Source organism: Dipodomys spectabilis, unplaced genomic scaffold (assembly GCF_019054845.1).
Source record: "Dipodomys spectabilis isolate Male_0828 unplaced genomic scaffold, ASM1905484v1 ptg000097l, whole genome shotgun sequence".
NCBI classification, from domain to species: domain Eukaryota; kingdom Metazoa; phylum Chordata; class Mammalia; order Rodentia; family Heteromyidae; genus Dipodomys; species Dipodomys spectabilis.
Genome location: NW_024870774.1, coordinates 1409062 through 1420769, shown reverse-complemented (window position 1 = coordinate 1420769; position 11708 = coordinate 1409062). Strand labels below are relative to the sequence as shown.

Genomic DNA, 11708 nt, shown 5'->3' with positions numbered 1-11708 from the left:
TTCTTAAGCATCTGAATAAAAACATCCTTTTCCCTTCCATGTTAGCTGCTAGAGACACAAAACAATTTTATTTGGTAGTAGAGGAACAAGATTAGAATCTGTGTAGTAGTCTAAGCTATGTGGAATTTTTCCTCCAAGTGTGGTCTTCACTTTTCATTGATATTGAAGAAAGAGAACTTGGCCATTGAATGACTATACCTGTCCCTATTGTGTAGCTCATGAGTAATTTTTTAAAGATCTAACCAATTATTTATTACTCTTAAAGAGTCTTATTTTTGACTGGACTCAGAACTCAGAGAGGATAGCCTTTGTCTCTTGGCAATCTGTTCCTGGCATTTTTTGCAAGGCAGGGGTCTTTCTTTACTCTCTTGGCCAAAATCTTAGCATATTCTGCAGTTACCTCCTTCTTTTTCTTAGTATGTTGTTTCTTCAGAGCAATATGATGACAGTTGTGTTGTTGAATACATGGACTAACAAAATTCTGGATCTTAGGTGTTTTGGACCTCAGTATTTTTTACCTCTTTATTCAAGGGTTTTTTCACAACATATTGACAGACATCATCTTTTTTAGAGATTGAAAGTTTGTGGATTCTGCTAGCTCATTTGAGTCCCAGAGAGTGTGGCATAGTAGTATCTGTTAGTCCAGGAATATCTTTTCTTCCTCCTCCTCCTCCTCCTCCTCCTCCTCCTCCTCCTCCTCCTCCTCCTCCTCCTCCTCCTCCTCCTCCTCCTCCTCCTCCTCCTCCTCCTCCTCCTCTTCCCCTTCCTCCCTCCCTCCCTCCCTCCCTCCCTCCCTCCTTCCTTCCTTCCTTCCTTCCTTCCTTCCTTCCTTCCTTCCTTCCTTCCTTCCTTCCTTCCTTCCTTCCTTCCTTCCTTCCTTTCATTCTATTTCTCTCTCTTTCTTTCCCTCTCTCCCTCCCTCCTTCCCTTCTTTTCTTCCTTCTTTTTTTAAAAACAATATCTGTTTTGAGACCACTTACATTGGCATCCACCGTGCAACCCTTTCTCTCCCCAGCTCTCCTTGATTTGTAACAGGAATGCTCAGTAACAAGTGATGTCAGCCATGGGTGAAGACACTCTACTTTATGGGAAAACCTTGCTTGTCATTACCACCACTGATATGGACCATCCTACACTTGCACTCTTCACCCAGAGTTTCAGTGACAACTTCTGTGGCAATATGCTTCTCATAGAAAGTATAAAGTTTGCATCAGTTGTCCACTTCAATAATGAGTTTCTGGAAGTCTAGAATCTCCTTAGGGAAAGAGATATTCAGCTTCATCTTGATGCAGCTGTTTGCTCAGGGGGTGCCACGAAAAAGAGCTGGTTCAGAGTAATTTAATCATGAAACCTAGGCTACATTAGTCCTAACATTCTCATAGGTCCAAAGAAGACTATTAACAGGACTTATGGAATATAACTATCGTGTATAGGCCAGAAAATCCTTTATAAATGAATGGCATTTATTCACCTAAAAATGCTTACCTCCTTTTTGTATTAATAATATAAGTAATGCTCAAAAAGTCCCTGATATTTTGGGAATCTTGTTTTATCCAGCGAGGAAGCCTAAGGTTTTATTTACCTTAAAATCTTCAGGTGGATTTTTGAAAATGCAGAGGCATAATAAAGAGTTGAAAATTTGAGTAGGAAGCACTCTATTATGTAGAAAGTTTTCTTTCAAGGTAGAATGATAGAAGGTTTTTTTTTCATTGTGGTTTTTCCTCACCATAATGTGCTTAAGTATAGGGTTTTTTTTTTTTTTTTATTATAGAGCTTGAATTTTATGGTAGAGTTTGAGTCTATGGCTTGATTTTTTTTCACATTTTTGAAAAATTCTAGAATATTGTCTCCTCAAATAGTATATTTATCTCTTCTTATTCTCTGCTACCTGTGTTTCTGGAATCCCAATTATATTCATGTAGCAACCGTTCATTGTTTCCCATGGATCTCTTCCTCTTTTTTTCCTGTTATTTCCAATTCTTTTCCTGGGTATACTTTAGTATATTTATTTCACTCAATTTTTCTTCAGCTGTGTTTCATGTAATGAGAGGGAAGTGTTTCCAAAATATTCATTTTCTTTGTAAAACATGGAGTAACTGTCATGAATTAGGCTTGGCCTTGGAGGTACATCAGTGAAGAAAATAGACAAATATACTGTCCTTTGTTAAGCTTAAATTCTTTGGAGGGAGACAGACTGACTCCCCCAAAATGTAATAATAAATACATATACTGTGAAATATTTCAGAATTATTTCAGTGTTAAATACCATGGGATAAAAATGAACCAAGTTAGATCTCAGGAAGAAAGTGATATTAAAGCCAAGTCTGAAGAGGAGATGATAAAAACAGACCGGAAGTAGGCAGGAAGTACCTGTCACGGTGTTTTAGTAGATCATTCAAGCCGCTGTTGAGTAGTGGAGCAAGACTAGGAGCCATGAACTAGTAATGGACCATTGAAATGACTCTGGCTCTGTCCATGCTAGTGGCAGAGGAAATGATGAGGGAATGAACTATGTTATGAAAATAACTCAAAGGACGACCAACAGATTTGCCAGTGGAGAGGGGACTGCAGATGTAATATAGAAAGAAAGAAAAATGTCAAGGGGGCATCCAAGTTTCCAGTCTCTGAGCTGAGGAATTGCCATGAATGGGAGGTAGAAGTTCAGACTGGAGCACAATTACACCACAGTATTTGAAAGTTGCTATAATTAAGCAAATTCACAAGTGTCAAATACTTTATCTTTGGTTTTACTTATGACCTTACCTTTTATTTTTATAGCTTGTTTATTGCCTATTGCCTCTTTTAGAATGTGAGCTCTAAGAGAGGTGAGATATTTTCTAACTTTTGCACTCTTAAATCTTTTTTTTAATTGTGAAAATACCATACAGAGGGGTTACAATTACATTGGCAAGATAATGAATACACTTCTTAAATCTTAAATTGTTTTCTTGGCAAAACCAACCAACCAGCCAACAAACAGAAATGTTCTTTATAAATATTATTTGTTGATCCAGTGAATTAAAGAATTCTATAGTTTTCCAAATTTCAAGCACATGGGTTTGAGGGTTTCATATTATATAAGCAGAATATAACACTAAGTTCCTCTATCTATCCATGAATTTTAAAATTAATAGTGATGTTTATTTGGCTTAGGAAGCAGGTTAACATAGTGACTCCCAGCATGGGTTTTGGAGACAGTGAATACTTGGTTTGAATCCCTGAGGAGCTATTTTCTAGCTGAATGACTTTGGGAAAATTACTTAATTTCTTTTCTTTTTTTATTGTTGGTCGTGGGACTTGAATTCTTAATTTCTTTATGCCTCTTTTTCTTCTATAATTTGACACAAGTGGTTTTTTTATTTCTTGCTATTGTTTCTAGCATATTTATAAAGTACCATATGATTTTTTTGTTGCTTTGTATGTTCCTCACCCACGGTATAACCCCTGTTTTCACTCTATTTGATGTTGTTATCATTTGGGGAGAGGAAGGGAAAAAACAAAATGTTTAAATAGGGATACAGGTTGACCCATTGTAACAATGAGATGTACAAGACACTATGTTGAAAAATGAACTTTACAATTTAGGTGGGGGTGAGGGGAGTGTAGTTGTGGAGGTGGGAGGGAAGGGATGGTAGGGGAAAAACAAAGGAGGAGGCAACAATGCTTGATAAGAAATGTACTCATTACCTTGCTCATGTAACTGTAACCCCTCTGTACAGTATTTTCACAATAAAAAAACTTATTAAAAACAAAATGAGGAAAAAGAAAAAAATTATCTTTGAAGGTTTTTGGGGACTGAAATAAAATTATGCTCATAAAAGGTATAGGGGTTCACAGAAAGTGCTCCATGTCAGAATTGTTATTATAATTCAGGCTGATATGTCTGACTATATCTCACTGACATAATGTTTGTAAAGACCTCATTATATGTTTTGTTTTGTTTTACATTTTCTGTGGAAACCACATGCCCTTCCCCCATTGCATCATAGTTTTTTTTCTTTCCAATTAAAGCTTTCCTTTTACTGGCCATTTTCCCCAAATTTAACTCCATACTGCAGCATTTTTAAATGATGGCATTTTTAAGGACTAAAGATTAATGGGAAGGATTGTTAGAAGAATAGCAGCCATATAAATTAGGCAACAAATTTGAACAGATGTTAGTTAGATGACTTCAAAATCATGTTTAGAGGCTTTTCATTCCAAAGCCATCATACCTACTATAATTCTTATATTAAGGAATAGGAATCCCTGAAGGTGAAGTTCTCTTCTTTTACTTTGTGGTTGGGGAAATTAGTGGAGTGATGAAATAATACAGAAAACATAACACCACAGAAATATCCTTCTGTAGATGTGTAACTGACAGCCTTCTTCAACCTAAGTCTCAGAAGATTTGTTAACTTTGTCTTAAAGACCAGTAATGAGTGAGTAAGGAAGGATGACTGAAGAAGAAGGAGTGTGGAGAATAAATGTTGTTATCAAGGGCAAATTGGTTCTGAGCAGGTCTCTGCACCATTGGGAGTCAGCGTGGAAAAACATGTCAGAGCTTTTTCTGTATGAGGCAACTGTAAACCTCTAGCTATGGGATGTTAAAAAATGTATAACCTTTGTTTCTTCAAAGGAATAAAATGTCCAATTCAATGTTTTTGGATAGTGTAGTGTGGATACAGCAGTTGGTGAAATTTGACTATTATCCTAAGTGCAATTTGGTCTCTTCTTAGATCACTACCAAGAAACTTCAGAATTTCATTGTAAAAGTGTTTTGACTTGGATGAAAAAAAGTCTACTGAATTCCCTAGTAGAACTCTAAATATCTCCCGGGTGCTAAGGAGAACAGAATATAGGAGCAGGTGTTCTGCAGAGTTGAGGTGATGTTGCTGTTGGTAGAAGCTGGCTTCGGAGCTCTAACCATACCCCCCACCTCCATTATATCTTGAGCAGTAATGATGCTGTCTAGAAATAATGTAGCCAGCTAAGGTGTGATGGCCTTTAAATGCAGCATTACAGAATGATACAACAAATGGCATTTTTCCAAAGGATAAATTTCTATCCCTGAGGCATATATGCTCTGAGAGGGATATATGCAGGGGAGGGGAGGGAAGACAGAACAAATGCCAGATTGTCAGGAGCTGAGTAAAGTTAACCATCTCGACTGAGTATATAGAGCTACAAGGAAAGAATTTCACCCTCACCTTGGAATTTTGCATTGGGAGAGGTGCTGGGTGTTACTCGCATGAAATAAATGAAAGAACTGCTACTTTACTGGCTACATAACTGGGTACAATTTATGGCCCTACTTGTCCTTTCCCTACTTCCCTTTGGTCCTTACTACCTCACTTTATGGTGGTAAAGACAGATTGTACATGAATCCATCAATTTGCATATAGAAGTAGTTGGCATTCTGGCATTTCTACCATTTACTGGCAGTGATGACTCACTATGGTAGTTTCTGAGCTCATATCAGTGTGCTGACTGACTGCTCCCAAAAGAACTGAATGTGTTCTACCTCAATGTGGTCAGGAAGTCATGCATGTGTTTAGAGTTCTGCAAACCCCAGGGAATTACGCACAGTACTTTAATGTAAGGGCAGATTAACTTCTAGGGGAGAAGTTTTAGCATATTTTCAATTGTTTTCAGCATATTTTCAAATGTTTCCATAAACCCTATAAGCTTACTGACTGGTTGGTATGCCCTTGCTACACCTTCTTCCTCATTCAAACTCTAACCCAACATCACATCTCACCAGTCTCAAACCTTCTCTAGCTGATACGATTAACAGCAGAACCTCAGTAAAGAAACCACAGCTGTAACAAGCATCCCCAAAGGGTTATCTGATGTGTGGAGAGAATGACAAAGAGGTAAGGCATAATTAGGGTGTGAGGAAGTAGCCCTGAAGAAATGATGCGAGAGGTATCTCCTACTAGCTCAGGTTTATAATCCTAGCTTCTCAGGAGACTGAGCTCTGACTAGGCTCTGCCAGCCTAGACAGAAAGTGCATAAGAATCTTATCTTTAATTAACCAGTAAAAAAAAAAAATTTGGAAGTGGAGCTGTGTCTCAAGTAGCATAGCACCAACCTTTACTGAAAAAGCTAAGGGACGATGCCCAGGTTCTGAGTTCAAACTGTAGTACACACACACACACACACACACACACACACACACACACACACACACACACACACACACACACACACACACACACACACACACACACACACACACACACACACAGAGTTAGGGGGGAGAGGACAGGTTTAGTAGATGCTTTTCATTCATGAGCAAAATGGACTTGTTGTCCAAAGAAAATTCTCTACCCAACTTTGAAATTTAGAACATTTTATATCAGCATGTTTTCTTTTACATTTGTAGATTTTTTTAATTGTTGTTTTAAGTAGATGTGTAGGGCCTACTTCCTGAGTTTTTAGACTATTGTCCTGGATGGTGCCCACAACATTGATGTTAAAAAAAAAATCTCAAACATCTTTTAGAGAAGCCAATGTTGAGAACTACTGCTAGAAAACCATTAAAACAATATGAGCAAGATTTTTTTTTGCTAATTCTGGGATTTGAACTCAGGGCCTCTCATGCTCTTGCTTGTCTTGTTTGCTCATTGCTGGTCCTCTACAACTAGAGTCATATCTCCAGCTCAGCAAGGTTTTTAATGCAATATTCAGTGTTGACAAAGGCATCAGAACTAGATGTTCAATAAATACAACTGTATAAAGTTTAAGTGGAAATTATGAACTTGTAGAAGAACATTTAATATTTCATTTCAAATATATCAAAACTGAATATTTTCTTTTTGTCTGACATTTAAGGTGCTGTGGCTATTCTAAAAAAAATCCGACATGGACCAAGATAAATAAGTTTGCTTTACAGTGTTTCTATGACAGATTAGATGGAAATAATTTAAAATTTTTGAAATAGGATTAGTGAATTTAATTTTTATATCAATTCTGATTATAATATATAACTGATAGGTATGATATCAAAATGCTTAGTGACTTGCAAAAGTTCTCATTATAAAGAAAGCAAGTTATGAAGTAGTATGTATAATACCAGTGTTCAAGACAGAATTGGAAAAGAGGAGCTGGAAATATGGCTTAGTGGTAGAGTGCATGAAGCCCTGGGTTCAACTCCTCAGTATCACATAAACAGAAAAAGCTAGAAGTAACACTGTGGCTCAAGTGGTAGAGTGCTAGCCTTGAGCATAAAAGAAAAGCTCGGGGACAGTGCCCAGGCCCTGAGTTCAAGCCCCAGGTCTGGCAAAAAAAAGAAAAAAAGTGATGCTAGAATTGGAAAAGATGCAACCTATGTCACTGTTGAATAAGTTGATGGCACAATTTTTGCTAGTTTGAATTATTTTAAAATATTTACAATGAATTATTTTCATGTAGAAAGGTTACAATTTTTATAAGAATGTTAGCAAAGGAATCCAAGCATTGTTAGAAGGACAAATGTTTCACCTCATGAGACTACTTCAAAGAACAGTACAAATAGAAATTCCAACTTGGAAGATTACCACATAATGTACTTGATAAACATACACAATCTTCAACTCCTTCTTTATTAGAAGAATCCCCCAGGCATCTCTGATGAATGCTTTAGCTTTAAACAGGTTTTTGTGAGTTCCCAGAAGAGTTTAGCCTCTAAGGTCTCAGTTCTCCTTCTTTTCTTTCCTAAGTCTCTTATATTTTTGAATAGCATCTCAGAGAATCTCAGTTAATTTGGACTGAGTTTATGGAGTTAATCTCATATCCTTGTGGTTGGTAGTCTTGATTAATTAAAAGAGCAACAAGTATCCAGGGTGGCCAGGGCACTCCTCCCATCCCCAGCCCCAAGCAAGTTGTTGAGCTCCCTGGGCTGATTCCCTATGGCTACTCAGCATTCCTGCACCATTTTGAGTGTCCAAAGAGAGCCTGGCCAGGCAATCCAGGTCAAAAGACCATCCATTCATTTATCCACTCATTCATTGATTCATCCAGTTCTCTGGTGGCCAGTAGAGGAACCATATGTTGTAAACCATGTACTGCACCAATGAAACCACTCATTCATTTACTCACTGGTTGATACACCAATTCTCCATTCATTCATTCCTAGAAATGTCATTGAATAATTATTGTATGCCAGCACAGTGTGGTCTTCTGAGGTGCCATAATAGCTTCAGAAGGCTCTCCAGAGGTCTTCAGAGTATTCTTTTCTATTTCTTTGCATTTAGAGGGAGGTAGCTCATTGATTCAAGGAGAAAAAGATCACTGTTCCTAGAAGTCATATACTTTGTGTGTATGCATGTGTGTGTGTGTGTGTGTGTCTGTGTGTGTGTAAATGTGTGTGTGTGACCCTTTTCTCTGCTTTTGTTGAATCTCCATCTGTTCTAACCATCCCTTGATTCCTCCATAGGAGAGGCTGGTAGGCAATTTCCTTCTCATTTCCACAGCATCCTAGCTTGATTCTGTGAAGTAATACTCTGGCCTATGATTCCTTCCTCTGACACTTCAGTGAATTGATTATAGAAGCAATTAAGAAATCTCCCTCTTTGCTTGTCTATTTAGTATATTTTAATATCATAATGCAAATAAGTTTATTTGTTTGTTTCTGCTCAGCAGTCTAACATGGCTTTATCTGGTAGACAGATGGGGCTGTGTTGTGCTTTTGGGACTGTTAAAATTGTCAGTACCAGCTTGCTGTAAGTATGTGACAGATAGACTGATATCAGAGGCTATTTGCTCAGAAGAAGAAAATCAGCTTTGGAGCACAGATACCAACCAATGAATTCTCCTCTATTCTTACTTATCCTCATTGAGTCCATCAGTGGGACAGTGAAACTCTTTGCATCCTGGAAATTGGATGATTTGGAGGAAAACTGCCTCATCAAACTCAACCCCAAAGTATACTTTTTGATATTAAAAGTTGGAGTCTTGCTGGCTAGGCTTACCAATGCTCAGAGGGATAGGCATATGGAACTTTCTTTTCTCCTCCGAATTGGTACCACCTTTGGCTGTGGCCTCTGAAGACTACATTGATTAGTAGCCAAGGGACCAACTCCTTCTACAACAAATATTCTGTTTGGAGGATATCTGGTCCATGCTTAGATGGTTGCTTTCTGAAGAATGTGTAGACAGTCACAGCTGAAAGAAACTACAAAGATGTTCTTTAGGGGTGAAGTTCAGGAAGCAGGCAGAGGAAATGCAAAACAAAACACTTTTTCTGTGTATGTCTAGGAAAGAGAATAACAAGTTTAACATTTTTGCCAGACAATTGCTAGTTCCATTCATAGTTCCTTCATTCACTACCTAGTGATAAAGTGCTTTACTTAATCTCCCTAAGCAAGCCTCAGCTTTCTACTTGATCAAATGGAAATAATATTAATAACTCTCTAAGAATTAAAGTGATTGTCTATTATGGTTGCCTAGCAAATAGTAAATATGAATATCAAATATTTATATCAACTATTTTATAACCATAATGAAATTATGAAATTATGATTCTCAACAGTATTATCTTCCTAACTTCTACTTGCCATGGAATCATTTATGTAGCTTATCACCATGTTATTAATTTTATTCAGTGCTTCAAACTATTCTCTTTGTTTAGCTGTTTCTAGCTTGATGATATTTCACTTTTTCAATTTGTCAAATGCTGACCAATGAGTCCAAACAATCCTCAGACTGGGTTCCACTATTGAAGGCAGTATGGACATTTCTCAAAAACTAAAAATAGAACTAGCCTATGAGCTAGCAATACCATGCTTGGGCATTTATGCAATCCTTTCAATTTTTCCTCCATGTGTTTGCATTTACTTGGGATTCATAAGCACTATGCATAGTGTATGTTTATTTGGAAGTGGAATATAACTTGATATATCCACTTCAGTATTTGTAGATCTTAATGTATTGTTTGGATGCAGTAAGTTGTACAATAAATTTGTGATGAATAAAAAGATAAAAATAAGAAAAGAAACAGACACATGGATGAATGAGCAATGTATAGAACTTAGTTTAAATACTATGGATACATTTGATTCCTTCTAATGAGCTTGACATTGAGAAGAAATGATATGAGAATATGAAAAAGATTAATTAAGGAGATCAAGGGGAGAATACTCTAAAAGAAATATCAAATCCTGTAAAAATTTATGAGACACAAAAACGACGAACTTCAGGCAAAGGGTCAGAGATTTATTCACAGAGGCAAAGTACCGTGCTTATTTGAAAAGTGTGAAAGCTGTGGACTTGAATAGATGAAGGTCAGTCAAGATGGAAGGGCCACCCAGCAAGAAGCCACACAAGGGAGAATGGAGGGACACTCAGGAGTAGCAAACAAAACATGTCTCTTGTACTGATGAATCCTGACTCCTCTGCTCAGTCCCTCATGTACCCCTACAGCCAGCATACGTTAAAGAAAGGGGTGGAGCTATTCTCCCTGGCAGACCTAACATTCTAGGCTTTTGATAGTTATAAATTGGTGATGATTCTCTCTGGCTATTTCCTGCTGGCAAGGAGCATTGACCTTAGGGGTAAAAGGCAGAGTTGTTGTACAGTCTGGGAGAAGGCAGCAACTGTTCCTTGGTGGTGAATACGTGTACATGTCCTTAGATAATATCTGAAAGAAATCTTACAAATCTATTACAATAAGCAACTGGAAAGCTATTGGAGGGGTACAGACCTCTTCCTATGAATTCTACCTGTACATATTTGTATGCAATCATTTCTCAATATATATCTGTTGGTTGATTAATTTAGGAGAGTTGGTTAATTTAGGAGCCATTGGCTCCTACTTCTAAGTCTTGCTTCTCAAAGGCTGAGACTTGAGAACCAAGATTTGAAGCCATCTGAGTAGACAAAACTGACTCCTCTCTCTAATCAACCAGTTAAAAAGCTGATTGCTGGGAGTATGACTTAAATGATAGGGTGAGAACTGTGAATGAAAAAGCTAAATGAGAACTCATGGCCCTGAATTCAAGTCTAATATTGGAAGGAATAAAGCCATCTTCCAAGTCCTTTTCTCAACATTTGAGCAGAATTCTACCTCAAATTCTATTCTCTAAAAGTTTTGAGTGCACCTTAAAGAGCAAGTTTTTTCAGACATAGGATATTTTCCAGTGAGGAAGCTTCCTTTGGACAGGAATTCATTTTATGGATCATAAAACTGAAGGCCAAAGAACAGATTTCTTTCTGGATGTCCTGGAGCTAGGAGAAGTTCATGATGACATTTTGGACTTTGAAGCTTAAAAGGGACATAAAACTTGTGTTTTACATTAGCTCAGGGAACTCTCCTGCAGAGAAGCTAACCACAAAGCCTCATGAGTTGCTACTTGGTATAAAGAAGATTCACTCAGACCCTATGAACAAGGAAAAGAACTGAACTGGTTCTTTTGACTAATAGAGGCTATTTTTGGAATTGGAAGCTAGAAGAGAAATTCAGAGCAGGGATCTGAGTCATTCCTTGTTATTCTGGTTAATTACCACAACTCTGCTTGAGGGAAACTGACTATTGCTAAGTAGTAAAAATAGATAAGGCCATAAAGGAAAGTGAGTAATTGTTATGGAACTTAAAGGCACTTTAAGATAGATAAGACTGGCATGAAAAGAAAAATCACAGGGAAAAGAAAATCTAGGAGGTTAGGGGGAGAAAATATTCTGGTATTCTTTGCACATAAACCAGCTAAAGCAATTAAATAATATTGTGTTTGCAATTTGGACATTTATTG

At 37.4% G+C, this 11708-nt stretch overlaps 1 pseudogene; it reads right to left on the bottom strand.

Moving 5' to 3' along the window:
* Window positions 1-269: 269 nt before the first annotated feature.
* Window positions 270-1294, bottom strand: LOC122113494 (annotated as a pseudogene).
* Between the last annotated feature and the right edge of the window lie 10414 nt (window positions 1295-11708).